General features: G+C 39.9%; 1 non-coding gene across 1 annotated transcript; it reads left to right on the plus strand.

Annotated features, from left to right (window-relative positions):
* Nucleotides 1–4,880: 4,880 nt before the first annotated feature.
* On the plus strand, nucleotides 4,881–4,987 carry LOC111909536 (small nucleolar RNA R71). The gene has a single exon (XR_002856228.1). It is a non-coding gene; the product is annotated as a small nucleolar RNA R71 (small nucleolar RNA).
* The last annotated feature ends 1,392 nt before the right edge of the window (nucleotides 4,988–6,379 follow it).

Here is a 6,379-nt window from a genome sequence, read left to right on the forward strand (position 1 = left end):
TACGAATTCGGGGCGAAAACGGGTCTAGAGAGAGAGTTTAGAGAGAGAGTGTAAAAAGTCTCCAATGGACTCCACTCACCCTTATATAGGTTTCACAGTCGGGACTCAGTGGAATTTTACCCGATACTGCCGTTAAACGGGGCTTTTGGTCGCACCCGATTTAGTGGTCGTAATAATAAAACTTGACATTTTCCAAATGAATGAAAATGTGTGTCCTGTGTTTTTATTTCCTTTTATCACGACTTAACAACATGTTAAAGGTAATCAAATGGAAATGTTTATTAAACTGATACCCTCTAATTAACGGAACTTTTATACAGTGGAATATTCCGTTAACGGTAACGGGGAAATGTAACGGGACAACTTGGGTTGTCACATCATCCCCCCGTTAGAGGAAATTTCGTCCCGAAATTCAGGTCTAGGCAAGGAAGTAGGTATGAATGGACGAGTAGAGGTAAGGGAGTACTTCCTATACGGTTGCCCTCGCATTCCCAAGTGATCTCTAGTCTGTGTTTGTCATTCTCACAGACCTTCACATACGGGATGCGGATTCCGTCTAGTGTAGCTAGCGGGTTCCAACTGGTGTATCTATGAAGTCAGGGTTCTCGATGGATTCTATCAAGATGAGTGAGGCACAAAGAGTGTTGTCGGGAAATCACATATCAAGTCTAAAAAGTGGATCGATCGAGTGTGAAAATCTATGGTGTACACCATATTTTTGCAATACCTTTGCTAGTTGTTCATTGGCAAAATGTGTCCCTCTATCGCTTATCAACTTTTGTACTCCAATCCTAGAAAATAATTTCTTCAAAAATTTCACCACCACCCTTGCATCATTTGTTGGTAGTGCTTGCGCCTCGGCCCACTTTGATACATAGTCCACCGCCATAAGTATGTATTTGTGCCCTTTTGATGATGGAAATGGCCGCATGAAATCTATACCCCACACTTCAAAAACTTCACACCCTTGGATGCTTCTTTGAGGCATTTCATTCTTTGCAGATATATTTTTGGATCTCTGGCACGCATCACACTCTCTAACATAGGTAGCAACATCCTTGAAGATTGTGGGCCAATAGAATCCTGCACCAAATACCTACTTAGCAGTGTATTGAACTCCATTATGTCCTCCTACAAGCCCTTTGTGGCAATGCTCTAGAATGTCGCGGATCTCCTTTCCAAACACACATCTTCTGATGATTCCATCTGCACAACTCCTAAAAAGATATGGCTCATCCCAGAAATAATATTTAATTTCTGACATGAGTTTCTTTTTCTGTTGATGAGTCAGCCCTTTTGGAAGAAAGTCCCCAGCTAAGAAGTTTGCAATGTTTGCATACCATGGTTCTTCTCCCATGATCACCATCAAATATTCTTCTGGAAAACTATCCCCAATACCCTTGTGGTCAGACTCATCCTTTTCTGGATTCTCCAATCTTGAGATATGGTCGACCGCTACATTCTCCATTCCTTTCTTGTCCTTGATCTCGATGTCAAATTCTTGAAGCAATAGCACCCACCGGATCAACCATGGTTTCGCGTCCTGCTTAGCAAACAAAAAATTAATTGCAGAATGGTCAGTAAAAACAGTGGTTTTAGACAATATAAGATAAGGATGAAATTTATCAAAAGCATAGACCACGACCAATAATTCTTTTTCAGTTGTGGTGTAATTTTCTTGGGCCGGATTCAGGGTCTTTCTAGCATAATAAGTTGGTTGAAAATGTTTATCAACTCTTTGACCTAACACTACATCTAAGGCAAAATCACTTGCATCACACATTATTTCAAATGGTAAATTTCAATTCGGGGCGATAATGATCGGGGCGTTATTTAATTTTGTCTTCAATATTTCAAAAGCATTTAAACATTCTTTTGAGAAATTAAAAGCTGCATCTTTTAAAAGTAGTTGAGTTAAAGGTCGAGTTATTTTAGAAAAGTCTTTTATAAAACGATGGTAAAAACCCGCATGACCTAAAAAACTCCTAACACCCTTCACATTGGTTGGTGGTGGTAATTTAGAAATGGTGTCAATTTTTGCTCGATCCACCTCAATCCCCGCCTTGGACACTTTATGACCTAACACAATGCCTTCCTTAACCATGAAAGGACATTTTTCCCAATTCAAAACTAAATTGGTCTCCTCACACCTAGCAAGCATTAAGTCAAGGTTAGTAAGACAATTATCAAAAGAAGAACCAAACACAGAAAAATCATCCATGAATACTTCCATAAAATTCTCCACCATATCATGATATATTGCCGTCATGCATCATTGAAAAGTGGCTGGCGCATTGCACAACCCAAAAGGCATGCGTCGGTATGCAAATGTTCCACTAGGGCAGGTGAAGGTGGTTTTCTCTTGATCATTTGGATCGATTGGTATTTGGAAATAACCTGAAAACCCATCTAAAAAACAATAATAGCAATGACCGGATAATCTTTCAAGCATTTGATCAATAAAGGGTAAAGGGAAATGGTCTTTGCAAGTAGCATCGTTTAGCTTTTGATAATCGATGCATACTCGCCAACCGGTTACCGTTCGTGTAGGAATAAGCTCGTTCTTTTCGTTCTCCACGACTGTCATCCCTCCTTTCTTCGGTACTACTTGAAGGGGACTCACCCATGGACTATCGGAAATTGAATAAATATTCACCACATCCAATAGCTTTACCACCTCCTTCTTAACCACCTCTTACATATTTGGGTTTAATCGCCTTTGATGTTGCACCACTAGCGTTGCTCCTTCTTCAAGATTTATTTTATGAGAGCAATAAGAAGGGCTTATCCCTTTTATATCGGTGATTTTCCATGCAATGGCGTTCTTCCTTTTCTTCAAAACCTTGACTAATTGATCTTTCTCAATTTGGGTAAGATCCGATGCAATGATCACAGGCTTCTGCTCACCTTCCTCGAGAAATGTGTATTCTAAGTGTTCTGGTAAAGTTTTCAGCTCCAATTGTGAGCTTTGAACACTAAACACGTCGAGTTTTGGAAGAAAACTCGACGAATTTAGATCAAAATTTTCCTCAGTTCGTGATTTTTCGTAGCAACTCGTCGAGTTTCTTGTTCGGCAGATTTTATCAGTTCTTCATATTCTGATTCTTCAAGAAGTCTTTCTAACTCTTTCAAATCTCTCTTAGCATCAAAATCATCTTCTGGATCCAAAATGTGTTCACTTGTTTCGTCTTCTCTCCATTCTTCTAACAATTCTTCCAAGACATCCACCAAAAAAGCAGTATCATCACTAAACTTCGAATGTTTCATGGCTTGATCCATTCCAAAAATAACCGAGTCCTCTCCCACCCGAAGGGCAAGCCTTGAGACTTGTATGTCGACTATGACACCCGCGGAATTCATAAATGGTCTTCCGAGGATTATTGGCAGTTGATTGTCCTCCTCCATATCTAGCACAATGAAATATGCCGGGAAGACACACTTATCGACTTTTACCAATAAATCTTCACATATACCTCTTGGGAATGTCACCGTCTTGTTTGCTAAGTGGATCGACATTCGGATTGGTCTCGGTTCCGAAAGATTTAGCTTCTTAAAGAAAGAGTATGGCATGAGGTTCACACTTGCCCCCGAATCGGCCAATGCATAGCTAGTGGCTAAATTCCTGAATTGGCAAGGAATGGTTAGGCTACCCAGATCACCCTTTTTCGTTGGCAGTTTGTTTAACATTGCGGCTGAACAGTTCTCATTTAAGACCACCTTGGATGCTTCCTCCATTTTATTTCTATTTGTGAGAAGTTCTTTTAGGAACTTGGCATATTTTGGCATTTCCGCGACTGCTTTGATGAACAGAATGTTGATTTGCAAGGTCTTTATGTGCTCCAGGAACTTCTGGTAGTCTTCATTTTGTTTCTCTTGTCGAGCTCGGCTAAGGAATGGTAATGGTGGCTTATATGGTTCAACTTTTGACTTATTTTTCTCATCAGGTGCGGAACTCGTCGAGTTTTTGTCTGGAACTCGATGAGTTTTTTCTACTGTTTTCAAATTTAGATTTTCTTGATCTTTTTCTTGTGCCTCCTTTTGATCTGTACTTGGGATTGGGTTGAGGGTGTAACTATCTTCCCACTCCTTGTTGTTACTATGTTAAGATGCGCGCCCTTTGGATTTTTTCCGTATCGCTCGGAAGTCCGCCCGGTGTTCTTTCGTTGAATTGCTTGGGAAGTTGCCCGAGTTGTTTTTCAATATTCAATATTGAAGCTTGTTGATTCCGGAGTAGAGATTTTTGATCCATCATCATTGTCCGGTGCTCCTTTATCATCTTTTGTTGATCTCTAATGGCCGCATCGGATTCGTCATGCCTTTTTTCGGAAGCACTAACAAATCGGGTTAACATAGCTTCAAGATCCGTCTTCTTCTCTTGCACTGGTTCTTCTTTTTGATACAATCCACGTGCCTTTTGCCTATACTTCTCCTCCTTTGCCTTCTTGTACTTGTCGTAGGGGAGCCACTCCTTCTTAGGTTTTCGCCAATCATCTTCAAATCTATCGTCACTCGAGTAACAGACTTGTGTCTTCCGGTTTCTGTTCTCATCAAGATCGCAATCCTTAGTAAGATGGGGACACCTACAATTGTCACAACCCACCCTTAATGCATGGATGGATTGATCCATCCTTGTCATCCTACGATCCATACTTTCTAGTTTGGCCATCATTGCCGCCATGTCATCGGAAACTGAGTTAACCACGCCTCTAGTTGTATCGCTCCATGGATTATGGTACTTTCTTGAATGTTTGGAGAATTATTCTACCAATTTTTTAATGACGGCTGGTGCTTTCTTCGTGAGGGGTCCTTGGGAATCTAGTAATTGCCGAGTTGTGACGTTCACACCATCATAAAAGATGGAAACCTCTTGTTGCACATTTCAGTCGTTTTGAGGGAAATTTCTTATTTACCCCTTATATCTCTCCCACGCCTCATAGAGTGATTCTCCCGGCAATTGCTCAAAGTTAGCAATTGCTTTCTTCAATTTTGCAATCTTAGATGGTGGACAAAACTGGTCAATGAACTCTTCGCACATCTTTTGCCTTGTTGTAATGGATCCAGGGGTAAATATTTCAACCATTCCTTCGTGGCTCCCTTGAATGTAACCGGTAACATCGGTAGCAAAACAGTATCGCGAGGCACATTTGGCATGTGGAAATAGTCAGCGATGTCCATAACTTGTTCAATATGCTTGTAAGCATCTTCGTGCTCCTTTCCATAGAATGGAATGTCTTTTAGTTGTGCGAGGATGTGACCCTTCAGCTCAAAATTGGCGGTAGCTGGAATTGCTGGTTGCACGAGCCCCAGCCCGGTGCCATCTCTTATGCGCTTCTTGTAGTCTCCCATTGGTATGTCGGCGATGTCGGCCATGTTATCTTCTTGATCGGAATTGGTTTCTTCACCAAACATGGATGTGTCGGACTCGATCGCTTTTCCTCTTTTTTTTGCGAATAATCAACTTCGGATCTTCTATGGGTGGCACTAGTGTAGAACTGGAGCCTCGGGTCATAAAAACCTGGAACAAAACAGAAAAACAAGCGTAAAACGAACAAAAATGAAGAATTAACGAAACTGAAAACAGACGAATAAACTCGTCGAGTTTATATAAGAAACTCGACGAGTTTAATGCAAAAAATACAAAAAGTCAATAAAAACTGAAAACAGGTAACTTTATGCAAGAAAGATCTAACACAAAGGATCGATAATACCAGCAAACGAGATAATTATTAGAATCGTTCCCCGGCAACGGCCCCAAAAACTTGATGTGTGTAAAACGCACTAGTTTTAATCCTATTACTTCAAACAGAAATTAAACACACGAAAGGCAGTGAACTTATCGATTAATAGTATAGTTTAAGCAAGTATGGTATCGAACACAGGGAACGGTAACAATCAAATTAAGTACTAGTATTACCTAATTAAAAACAATTAATAAAAGAGGGGGGTTTGCAAGACTATAAACTTAATCAATCAATTAACTTTCAAACAAAGACAATTAACAACTAAGAAGAACAAGAAAGGACAACTAGATTCAATGATAAAAGAGACTTCTGTTCAGGTTCGATTCACTTATTCCTATGGTTGATTTCGTGGCAAGTGAAATGGATCAATATGTCAATGATTACCGATTTCTAATGTGATTGGGTTCATGTTCATTATTACCAATCCTTTAGTAGACAAGTTAATTCAAACAATGGCCAGTTGATTAAACTAACAAGTTTCCTAGTGTTTACTTCGTATCTAGTAAGACTTGTAACAATAGCTAATCAAATTTGTTCAATTCAATCAACTCATATGTGGTTGGTCATCCCACATGCTCGCACATTGATTTACCTATTTTCTAGTTAACCCTAGTTTCATATTCATTATTCCTAGGCAT

The sequence above is a fragment of the Lactuca sativa genome, chromosome 3, assembly GCF_002870075.4.
Source record: "Lactuca sativa cultivar Salinas chromosome 3, Lsat_Salinas_v11, whole genome shotgun sequence".
Taxonomy (NCBI): domain Eukaryota; kingdom Viridiplantae; phylum Streptophyta; class Magnoliopsida; order Asterales; family Asteraceae; genus Lactuca; species Lactuca sativa.